Here is a 12,834-nt window from a genome sequence, read left to right on the forward strand (position 1 = left end):
ATTTGATGCTTATTTTAATAAAATCAGTCCAGAGAAAGGTGACCATATACATTTCCTGGTTTAAAGGCATGTCCTACTAATGAGAGCCGGAGGCATAACTTTACACAAAGGGCTGTGGGAGTCTGGAACAAGCAAAGTCAGCAAAATTGTGCAAGCTAAAAAAACACCCTGGCTTCTCCTTTCAAGAAACCGCTGAATGAGATCCTCAGATCACTCGGCTACCAGAAACCGTATGAGTCAGAAAGGCTGAATGGCCTCTGATTTGTAACCTGATGTTCTTTTCAAACGGCCCATTAAAACACACATTTCAACAGCCCTGTATAAATAACAGATTGTTACAGAATTCCCATCTTAAAGTATTAAGTCAAACACAAAAAAGTTTTACTAAAGAAGCTTAAAATTTCTCCTCCCATGTACTTTAAGCATCTATGCTAAGACTTGTCATGAAGGAAAAATAAATAAATATCTAGCTGAGCTTTTAACTTCATTACACGGAGCCCTTCATCAAACACAAAACATTTTTTTGCACCAGCCTGTCTTTCAATTAAAGATAAAGAAAATGCCAGAAACATCAATAGTACCTGATGTACCATGGAACATTTAAAATCAATATGAACTGTTCAACAGGATTTCAAATAGTTGTCCATTCAACAGAAACAAAAACTTTTCAGCAGATTCTGACTGCTTGAGATGGCAATAGAAATTCTTTCATTTTGCTTTTACTCTGTCAAATAAAAACCCAAAGTAGAAGTGGCAGTTTTCTCATTTTGCTCCCTGAACATATCTCTCACCAGCAAAATATGACATTAAAAAATAAAATATTTTGAAGGCTATCCCAAAATTGTTTCTAATTAAAAGTACAAGAGTATGTCACTAAAATATTTTAAGATCTGGCATTATGTCCTGTATACAGTACTCACATGTTCCTAGCAGTGTTAAAAAAAATGAGAGAATCACTAATGCGACATCATAAAACTTTGGATTCCAAAACTTAAGACAGCATCAAACATTAGAGACATAGAAATTAGCTGTATTGGCCCCTCAGTCAATTACTGTAGTACCAAAAAATGCAAAGCTACTACTCTGAAGGATTTTTTAAAGGTAACTGAAGTTACAACTGAATTTTTACTGTGGTTGCAGATTAAACAGCTGCCATCCCCACCCACCCCCCAGTACATTACAAAAGCAAGCTTTGTAGACAAACCTGTTAAGGAAGAAGATGCGAAAGGATTCTTATGCAAAGGTATAGAAGACAAGCTACAACAGAGCTACTGTGGACAGGAATGACACTGAACACCCCAGCAGGCAGAATCATTAGCACAATGGTTACACAAAAGAGAGGAACACCTTTGCGCCTGAAGGCTTTTGTGAATTCCACAGTCTGCGCAAACAATAGAGCCTTCTCCTTTTCTCCTTCTCTGGGCCCGTCGTGCCATTTGAATGTCCAGCGGTGGACATTGAATAATGCGCAAAGACATCCTAGAATTAACCTTTAAAAACACGATTTCTTCATTACAATGCACGTTCTCTGATAGCGACAATACTTGCAGATCCACCATCCTTTTCACAATCAACAACCCCAAGACATACATGTATACATGTGTTTACCCTAAAGGGATTCCTCAATTTCTTATGCCCACTAAACCATGTTTTCCAAACAACTACGTTATCTATGCAAGCATTTTAACTTTACAATAACTTTTTAAAATCTGATACCACATCCAAACTATAAAAAATAAAACATAATATCTCCAATGGACAGAACTGCGTTAAAAGTACTGGGATATATAACAATGAAAAAAAATCACCAAAAAATTTAATTAATTTGAGAGTTCCTTAAATGTATTTAAATGGCAGCTGACTCTCATTGCCAAATAAATTCCATCCACTGTTGATTTTTAATGAAGTTAGCCAACCGTCATTGAAAATTACTTTAATGATTAGGCAATGATAATCCCATAAACTGCTGTGCCTGTTATTATTATTGTAAAAATCACAATAATAAACCATTCCAAACAAGAGGAAACACGGAGTCCAGATTTCATTAGTTTAATTGCACAGAAATACACAAAATAGATCTGCATTTAGGCAGCTATAAATAGCAAAAAAGAAAGTTAGTTGTCTAAGGATAAAAGAATGATGAACTGACCACAGAATATTTTGAATCTTACTCACAGGTTTTTTTTGTAACTAAAAAATGACAATATTTATATGTATTTAAGAAGAAATGTAAAGTTTTTTCACAGGGAAGCTTTTACTACTAATCCTGCATGGGACAATATAAAAAAAAAACTTTTACCACATATCACTTTATTTCTTCATGTGATTTTTATCATCATTTTTTTCATGTACATGTACTTATTAGTTTATCAAATATTTAACAGAATTATATGAGTCTACAAACCTCTATTATTGTGATTATTAACCTTTTCTAAAAATATTTATTTTTACTACTATTCAGAAATTGAAACATGCTTTAAGTGTGCTTGCACTGCTTATTCTGATTGTTTATAATAAAAAGACAGAAACAAGCCTAACTGACATCTCTTTTAGGGATCCTACAAAGCGTAATATTAGTTACCGCAATCATTATTATTGCCAGCATCTGAATTATGTGAAGAGGCTGGATGCAAGCATTAATCACACAGGATACATAATTAATACTTCATTGCATTCATGTAGCACTCTTCATCATAAAGGGTCCCAAAACACTTCACCCACCACTGAAGTAGCACACACCTAGGTAACGTGTAGCTGCCATTCTGACACAGCAGATAAAGTGAAAAAGTGAGAAAAACCCCATTAATTGAACAACAGTGGAAATTCAGGGAGGCCAATTTAAGCCCAGACATGAATTTAGCCAGGACATTAGGGTTAGTTCCCCTTACTCCTATGAACCATGGGGACTTTCATAGCCAAACTCTTACAACACAGTATCCCCAGCCACCATATTTGAGCACTGGTTTAGGAAAATGTACTCCAGAGAGAAAAGTGCCACCTTCTGTTCCACCAAGAGCATTTACAGCAGCAGATTTGTTTTCGAGGAGCAGGGGTTTTAATCTTGATCTGAGGGGGCTAATACATCTGCTAATGTTAACTGCAGCTGAGTTCTTTCTTTTCTTAAATCCTTAATTGAGCCAACAAATTGCTTAGGTTAAAAGCTTTGCAAGTTTGTTTTCTACTCCAAAGGTTGGAAATTTTGAGCTACTTAAATATAATAGTTCAAAGGCACCTCCTACACATTAAGGAACTGAAAACAATGAGCTTAAATGTAACCTATTATTATGTCAATTAAGGCTTCAGATTTTTAACTGAGAGATGGAATCAGATATGTGGGTGCCTAGGACTAGGATAGGGAACCCCTACCTTAGACGCCATGTAAGTACTACTCAGCACAGCTTTAATGAGCTTCATAGAGCTGACCAGATCAGACTACAAGGTGCTATAGCTGCTATCATTGTCTTGGAAAAAATAAGATTTCAATTTAATTTAATTGATCCATCTAAGAAAGGTTTTTAATTCTATAAAAATATTTTAAATCATGGAAATTTATCAACAGACAACATAAAACAAATCTGTCTAGCTGTTATGAAGCAGTAAGGATAGGACAGCCTTCATAATAGTTCGCACTGATCAGAAATCTATTTTGTGATACATAAGATTATAAGATAAGATCACTTTATTAGCCATATACAATTTCTTCATTAGGAATTCGTCTTTTCGCATACCCCAGCTTGCTCTCCATGAGACACAGACACACAGAGAGGGAGAGAAGCTTGGGGTCAGAGCGCAGGGTCAGCCATTGTACAGCACCCCTGGAGCAGTTGGGGTTAAGGGCCAATGGAGTAGGATTCCTCTGCTGGCTGCAGGATTTGAACCGGCAACCTTCCAGCCATAGGCGCAGAGCCTTAGCCACTGTGCCACCACTGCGCCCCTAAGCTTACAGCACCTGGTATTCCCAGGTGGTCTCCCATCCAAGTACTACCCAGGCCCGACCCTGCTTAGCTTCCGAGATTAGACGGGATCAGGCGTGCTCAAGGTGGTGTGGCCATAAGCATTCTGTACATGCTACAAAAAAAGAATGATACTTGATACAAACAAACACTGAGTTTACTCATCATTCAACTATTTTGTGGGGTTCAGCTGTCTGTTTTGTGGGTTTCTTTTTTCTCCTTCAGAACCATAAACACTATAATCCTAATTATCAGGAAAGGAGCACAGCAGGAAGGACAGCTGAACAGAAGGCATATTGTGGCCCGGATCTTTAACCTACCTAGTCACACAATGTACGGTACCAGGTGAGACATACTCTGGTTTCACATTACAGATCTTGGCTTGATTCCCTTAAAAACTGCTTTATCAGCGTTTGTGCTCTCATTTATGGAGAGGAAAAAGAGCTTACAGATCATAAGGTGCTTTAGTTTAGAAGAGTCCAGGCAGAACATTCCCACAAAGTTACTAGGTTTATTTATTGTATTTTACTGTGTTTCACAATTACATCCTTGTAAACTGGATACAAAGACAGCTGCTCACCTGCTAGTACTGTACAATGCAATGTTCAATAATTCTATGTACAATTACTACACCCTGAGCATTTTTCTTTACAAAATGCTTTCAAATATATGGTTATTCTGCATCTCCAGATAACCCTTCTGCTTGAATTCATCTCAATTTTGCAGAGCACACATTGTGCACAAGGAATCGTAGTTTGCCAAAGAAGAAGCCTACTTAAATGTTGTCATTCATTTAAGTGATGGCTATATGGTTATTCAACAAACACTGCTTACAACCATCTGTTTTATTATATTATACAAATGTTTTGTATTTACAGCTTGTGCCCTATAAACAGAAAGAATGGTGCATTTTGAAGCCAATTTTAGCTGAATGATAATACACACTGCACTCCATCACAGATACTTCTGGAGTATCAGATACATCTAGAGTAAGATAAGACTGGAATAGTGAAATAATTTCCCAGGACTCGGAACAGCATTCAGATTCCACAAGGTAAAAAACTTACAGCTTGCTCCCAGCATTGTGTGTTTGTGCTTCTCAGGTATGTCTTAGTTGGGGCATTTGAAGATGCCCATGCTTGTGAATAATATCCAGTCTTCAGTCACATTCACTACACAAACACACAAAGCATCCTGCTCTAGCTTGTGTTTACAAGTCGATTTCACTTTCTTTAGAGGTCAACTACTTTAGAGCACAATGGGAGAACTACAAGTAAAGCTTTAAGGCCCATATTAGAGCTATGAGAGTGAGAGATACACTTGAAATTTTGAAAAAGTAATATAGTCTCTAGTGGCAGAGCTCTATAATTCTTAACTTCGACCTACAAGCTTTACCGAGTTCACGTTAAACAAATGAATTCTGTTCCGTTTGTCTCTTATCTGTCTATCAAATTCCACACTGTTCGGCTGAGAAGGCCAGGAAGCCTTCATTGGCATTTGGTATTCACATCCTTACAGTTTTGAATTTCCATTTATCCCCGCCCCTTTATTGTACACCATTCAATTTATCCCTTCCCACGTATCCTGTCCCTCCACTCCTGGCAACACAGGAGCTTTAGAAACACCTGTGGGGAGCTTAGACAATATATTAGAAAGCCTGCCAACTTGGAATCAACTGAACCCAAGCACCAGCAGGAAGAAACACATGGGGTCCTTTGTTTCACAAACCACATGTCAGTCAAAATGAGGCAGTGCTGCGAGGCATAGTCTGGCCTTCTCACTTCGCCTGCTCTGAGCCTGGCAGGTCTCAGGCCAGCTCACCTAACCACTTCAGGGCCCAGTCACTGCCAGCAGGAGGCAGAGCCTCAAAAGAGCCATTATGTTCTGTTGCTGATCCTTTACTATGAACCAGGGCCTTTATTGCAAAAGGTGCTTCCACGGCCCTCTGTTCAATGCATTTTATTCCTTCTAACATGTAATACTAAACCATGGAAATGAGAAATTAAGATCTGTGGAAATTAAACAGGGATGATGGTTTTGAAAATGCAATATAATTGCAATTGGGATTTCTGTACATGGAATACATTCTTCTCATGTGAAAATGTATTTTTCTAAAAATGTGAAGAAATAGTGCAGCATCCCTTTGTGGGAATTTATTAAGGTCAACTCCTAGGAACACACCAAAGTTGCTTGTAGCAATTTAGTGCCACATAAGCAACTGCTAAATATTCATGTCTTGAAAATAAATTGCCCTTTAAGGTGGATAAACAAAATCAGAGGGGAAAAAATGGAAGACTGTTATATGTGGTTATATGTAAGCCACAAAAATCTCTCAGGATTTCACCGCACCCAGCAAAGTCTTTTTAAAATGTAAACCCAAATACTCAAGTCAACTCGATTCTATAAATCAGTTACTAATGGAAATCTGCCGAGATACTTTTTCTTGTTTACATCATTTGAGCACACCTTCAAGACTGCATTTTCTGAAATCTGTATGTTTCAATACTTTCAGTCACTGCATTCTGATGGATCACATCTTGGCCGTTTTGCTTTTTAGTATTAACACATTGTTGCTTTTGTCAGATTTTTCACTACCACAGATGTGGATTTCACTGCTATACTCATGATAGATATACTTGCAGACCAAATTGGATACTACTGCTGCAGTTTCTGCACTTCAGTAGTACCTGTCTGATATTATGAATATATAGTATTTTGAATTTGTTTTATCATGATAAAGGAATTACTTTTGACCTTGTGTTGGCTTTTTGTTAGATACATCACAAGGATGTCTTTCTTCCAGCTGCACCTTGCTACCTACCTGAAGACGAAAGATTGATACACGTCTTAGTTACTGGAATATCTCTAAGGTATTAAACAGGGTCCAGTAAGTCCAGAATGCTGCAGCTTGTGTGATAATCAGATGTACTCTGAAATCGGCACACAGCCCCTAACCTTTGTAAGAAGGTTAGAAAGCCGTCTGAAACCTGTACCAAATACTGTAACAATTCCTCTCACTGTATTTCTTGGAAATGATACACACAAAGCACACTATTTGTGATCCTACTTCCTGAGTGCAGAAAACAGTTAAAAATCCTTTGGTTCAATTACTGGTTCAGAGTTTGATTGGTAAAAACTCTTAAAACTAGAAGACACCAGGATACTCCAGCCCAGGGATAAGAAAACACAGCTCTGTGGTAAGGAGAAATGTAGGGGTAACGTATTTATATAATTACTTATTTAAACATAGCTAAGACTCTTAGAAAAAAGAACTATTCCATGGATTCCCTCAGCTGTTATCTGTAAAGCACAAAAACCCAATGTTACAAATCAATAACAAAGCCTTTTGAAGAGTCTGAGGCAACTGCGAAATTTGTAGAGCTTTACAACTTCCGTGTTCTTTTCTAGTTAAAATAAAAAGTGCAAATGTAAATTGCCAGGTGATGTTTGGTATGCTGTGTACCATTACTTACCTTATCTCTTTGCTAACTTTGTAAATACCAGTGTTGAGATGTAACCTAGAATTAATCACGTATAATTATGGGTCTAAGAGTTGACTAAAACTCACAAGAGCTTTAATCCACAACATTAACAGTTCAGTATCTGCCTGAGATATCAGCTCCGCAAACAAAGTTTTTAATTTTCCCAGGACATTCCCATTACCATTGTACTAAAGTCATATCTTACAAGTTAGAATTCACTTTAACAACAAATAATATAAATGTCAAAAAACGGCAGAAAAAACTGCTGGGGCAGTGCATTAACACAACTTAATACCACTCTGTAAAGTTTTTTTTTAGATGTTCTTTCCAGTCCTACAACAGAAAGAAAAGGAAGATTACAATGTGTTAACTAAACGAGAAATGGAAAATTTCCTATCACATCATTTAAATAACCGTTTATCCATGATTCTGGGTCACAATGTCCCAAAGCTTAGCCCGGGATACATTGGTTACATGGCAAGATACACTCTGAATGGGACACCAATCTAACGCAGGGCACACACAGATAGACACACACTTACACCAGCGCTAATTTTCCCAGAACCCAATTATCCTACCAGTAGGTCTTTGGACTAAGAGGAAACTGGAGCACCTGGAGCAAACCCATGTGAATATGGGATGGACATACAAACTCATTTTAAATTTGCTACTATATTGTGTAAACCTTGGTTCACACCCAGGAAAAATATATATATAATTTATAGTAGGTTAGAGATGGTCCAGCACAAACCTGACTGCAATCACTTCAGTGTGACTGCATTGTTCACAGTGTACAGAAAGAAATAAGGCATGTTTTCATAATGGAGCAGCCAAAGCAGGTGTCTGAAATCTCTTCATTACTTTGCAGAACAGGTAACTAGTATTATACAGTATATTCTGTGTTTTGGAGAGCTTTTAAACAAGATGCAAGGCCTAAAATCACAGAAAAGGGAATCAAAGGCACAGATACAGATACAGATACAGTATACAGATACTTCAAACTAGAGAAATACAATCTCTACATTAGTGGGAGCATGGGGAACAAGACGGTGCTGACAATTACAGGACCCACGAAGTATTTATTAATACTACTGATGTCCACCTGGGGAGCACACTGGGTGCTATATACTGTATGTCAAACCCATTTCCTCATTCTGACTAAATCTGCACTGACTTGTATTAGATCACATATGGCATTTTAGACACTTTAAACAACAGAGTTAAAAATGTTTAAAAACCTATTAAACTATTTATGCCGCTATGCAACGGGATCAGTTTCCAACATAGACTAAAATGGGAGTGAAGTTTTTATGCCAAAATTAAATACTGAATTATATTATTTATACATTTAGGAAGAGGTGTCCTCCTTTGTTATGTTTCACTACTGTCACATAGCCTACAAACCTGAAGCATATACAGTTCCTAAAAACATAAAGCATATACAGTAGATTAAGTGTAGGGGACTCTGAAACCACAATCTACACATCAGCAGCTACAAACTGGCTGCACGTCAGAACTCATGTTCTCTAAAAAAAGGGCAACAAGACATGAGATTCTATATGCTTGCAGAATAGAAGCAGTTTAGCCCAAGGGTAACAAAATTCTCAAGCCTACAGGGGTTCCAGAAAACCAGAATCAGTGGCATCAGCACATCAAAATGTGGACATCAATGAAAATCAACTGGAAGGAACACTCTCAGATCTTCAGAAAGTCATTCTCCACACTAGCCTTGATCTATAGCAGCTTACTTACTCCCCCATTTTCATTCATATTAAACACACGGCACAAGCACGACATGAAATGAAAATATCCCCTTTTTGACAGCTGCTTTGGAATGGATGAAAATACCAAGCTTGGTTGAGCTGTGATTTTGTCATCATACAGCAGGTCAAGCAAAGAGGAAAAAAAGCACACCAAGAAGTGAGCATCAGTGTCTGCTCTTTTTCTCACAGTTTTTGGCAAATAAACTAATTCAGCTGCACCTCCCTGGGTATAGGAAAGGGCATTTTAAAGTGCTTGATTCTCAGGACAAGTATCCAGATTATAATTCTCTTTTTCACATCATTAGAATCTTAATCAAATTTATTTGTCTTATTTTGACATAGTAAAGGAAATTATTTGAACTGGTCAAAAAAAGGGGGAATAAAATCCAAAACCTGAACAGAATCCTGTACAAAACAATTTTTTAAATATCCCACTCTGAAAAAAGTCAGGTGTGTACATAAAATAACAAAGGTTACAAGCAAGAGAAGACCATTTGGCCTTTCTGGGCCAAAATACCACATTTGTATTCTGCCTCTGTTGACTTGATATCGATATACTGTACGACCTCAACCAAAAGCCCTGCTTGAGGACTTTTTTATGAAGTCCCCAGCGTTTTACCTTTCTACAATAGTACTCCCCACGTCTCCACACTATGCAGTCCTTAAAGAAAGGTGCCTGCACCTTGATGTGAAAAAAACATTTTCTTATTTAAAAAAAACATTTTTGAAAACATCAATTCTGGTAGACAGCCCCAGAAAAATACTTTCATTGCATTACTGATTGCAGAATACAAATGTAAATTGTTGCATATGGTCTTAACAAAAATAGAGTCTATGTTCTTAAAATATCTCATTTAAAACACAAACAAAAACTGCTCCTTCTGCTTTCTGTGATCAAAACACCCATGTACAGAGCTACAGAAACAAGAGTTCAATATTTTTAGTTCTTTGAATTACATTTTTACGTGTGTTAATAAAGACTTGTTCCTTGTTAATAAACTGTTTTTCTAAGTCTAAATATTTAACAGCATTTTTCGCACTATTTATCCATTAAGCTGAATCTTCAATGCAATCCTAAAAAATATTCTGTGCTTCTAATGCTTTGTTTAGTTTTGGGATCATAATAGCTCTGCTGCATCTGTCATCTTCTCTTGGTTACTGGATCTTCCATAAACAGCTCTCAGTCCACTCTCAGAGCTTTGCATGTACATTTCCTGGATATTGCAATAAGCAGGCTTTAGAACTATCAGCTCACAGGCTGTACTATGAATACCAATACTATCTAATGCAGGCTCCTACAGGCTCTTGTTTTTAACGAAACAGGTGTTACGCTAGATATTGTTAATGTGTAAATTATTTGGCTGCTGAACGTTCTTGCAGTTTTAGAGACTGATGTTAGATTACAAGAATTACCCTTTGCCTAAAGTGGTTTATAATATCAAATTTTAATATTACGCAAAAAACAATATTTATGTTAATATTACTGATACAGTAATGTGCTTATTTTTGTTTTTCAATTTTGAACAATAGCACATTCAGTCCCCTCCAGATTTCCTACCAAAAATGAAGTCAAGGAGGTTAAAAGAAGCATACATCAATAAAGATTTGGGCTGTAGCAGCAGTGAAGCACACTGGCACAGTGGTTAGCATTACTGCCTCGTGGTGCTGGGGCTCTCGGTTCAATTAAAGACCTGGGGTGCTATCTGTGTGGAGTTTGCACGTTCTCCCCATGTCTGCATGTGTTTCCTCCAGATATTCTGATTTCTTCACACAGTCCAAAGACATACTAGGAGGTTAATTGGCTACAGGGGAAATTGGTCCTTGTGTGACTGTGTGTTTGTGTCTGTCTGGCCTGTGAAACAATGGCCTCCAGTCCAGGGCGTACCCCCTTTGCTTGCTGGGATAGGCTTCAGCTCCCCACAACCCTGAATTGACAGAAGTCGTTAGAAAATGGATGAAAGGAGAAACAGCCGCACTCCAATTTCTCCACTCCTACCATTACTCCACCCAGCAGCATGGATCTGAGCAGTAAAGAAAGATACCTTCTGACAAGGTAGGGCGTGGTTTCACTCGCTGTATTTTAGGCTCAGCGTTTTGTTCTGGTGTACAAAACAAGCAGGTACAAAAGAAAATACAATGCTTACTTATCTATTTTTCAGCTAGGAATAAAGAAGCCTGGATTTTGCAGGAGACTATGACATGATTACCTGGTTGACACTTGCTACACGTTTGATGGAAACCAACACTTTTGGAAGAACAAAATGGCACTGTAAAGAAAGTGACACAAATGGCCTTTAGACATTTTCTCAGACAACAAGAACAAGCTTTGCAAAAAACACAGTCCAAAAGAATTAAAAATAGACACCCACTGTAAGGAAGTTTCTCACCAACGGAAGACAGCAGATCACAACCAAATGCTACTTACCTTCTTAAACTGTCTTGGGCTGTTGTATAAAAACCTTCTTTAGAATTTTTTTAGTGATGAATGGTAAATATAAACAGAATATTAAATTCTGTACCCTTCGCAGAAAACTAAGAACAAGAAAATATAATTGACTCGATAGGGAAGGAGCACTTTACCTTACGGTTTAATCAAATGATTCATTTGCAGTTTTAGGGATATACAGTAGTCATGTGGCTTTATACTTTAGTTGATAAGAATTATTCACCAGCAATATTTCAGAAACAAAATGTTCATGCCAACTGTTGGTGCTTAAAGAAAGCAGGACTTTAAAATCTTCTGGGAGATAATGGCTTTGGCTGTTGAGCACAGAAACCTGAATACACATTTGTTTGGAACACAATGTGTTACAAAGCACAACTGTGTAAAGAATGGAGTCTCTCTCATCCCTTCTCACCACAATTAACACAGAGTTTGCTCACATGACCAAGGACATCATGTGCTGGTGACAGCTCCACATTGTGCCCTTGAAAGTGTCCCAGTGAGGTCATTTTAAAACACCTTCATTGCAGCATTCTGCAATTATCCATCTAAAACAGCTATACAAGCTTAAAATATACAGTATGTTCATTCTGTCAATGGAAAATAAGCCTAATTCACCATTTTAAAAATTAAAATGTAAAAAACTCTCTTTTGCAAATGCTTTTAAACTTTTTTTCCACAGCAACTAATCCTTGCTTCTCTACATTTTGTTTCTTCCCGATTTGAAAATATTTGAAAATTTGTAAACAATATTTTAACAGGTAATTTTTACCACAGAAATGCTATTTGTGGAATTCTAGAAGGTATTCTATTAAGTATGTCTACATCTTCTGACACAAAAGAATATATAAGAATATTTAATTTAGAAAAGATTAAGGAATATGTAAAGAACATTTAACTTGAAATAAGTTTGAAAAAAGTAAAAAATACTTCTATTATTTCCTTTTATAATTAATTTTCTGGAATATGTAACTATTCAAACATTCATATGCACCAAAGCATCACACAGAACTTTTCAAAGTTTCTAATTTTTTTAGAAGCCACATCACTACACAAACAGTTGCACTACACTACACAATGAGTATGGAACTCATTAGCCATTCCGTTGTTGCAAATCCACTGAAATCCATGGAAGAAACATGTGTATGAAACCCCACAGACCAAAATATAATGTCAAAGCTTAATGTAATGAC

General features: G+C 37.1%; 1 protein-coding gene and 1 non-coding gene across 4 annotated transcripts in view; both read right to left on the reverse strand.

The window, feature by feature from the left end:
• Positions 1-12,834, reverse strand: part of tiam1a (TIAM Rac1 associated GEF 1a) — a 121,362-nt gene that overhangs the window by 84,415 nt on the left and 24,113 nt on the right. The gene's annotated exons all lie outside the window — the stretch shown is intronic.
• LOC148830703 (5S ribosomal RNA) lies at positions 3,938-4,056 on the reverse strand. The gene has a single exon (XR_016091378.1). It is a non-coding gene; the product is annotated as a 5S ribosomal RNA (ribosomal RNA).

Source organism: Atractosteus spatula, chromosome 7, assembly GCF_055471065.1.
Source record: "Atractosteus spatula isolate fAtrSpa1 chromosome 7, fAtrSpa1.hap1, whole genome shotgun sequence".
Classification (NCBI taxonomy): domain Eukaryota; kingdom Metazoa; phylum Chordata; class Actinopteri; order Semionotiformes; family Lepisosteidae; genus Atractosteus; species Atractosteus spatula.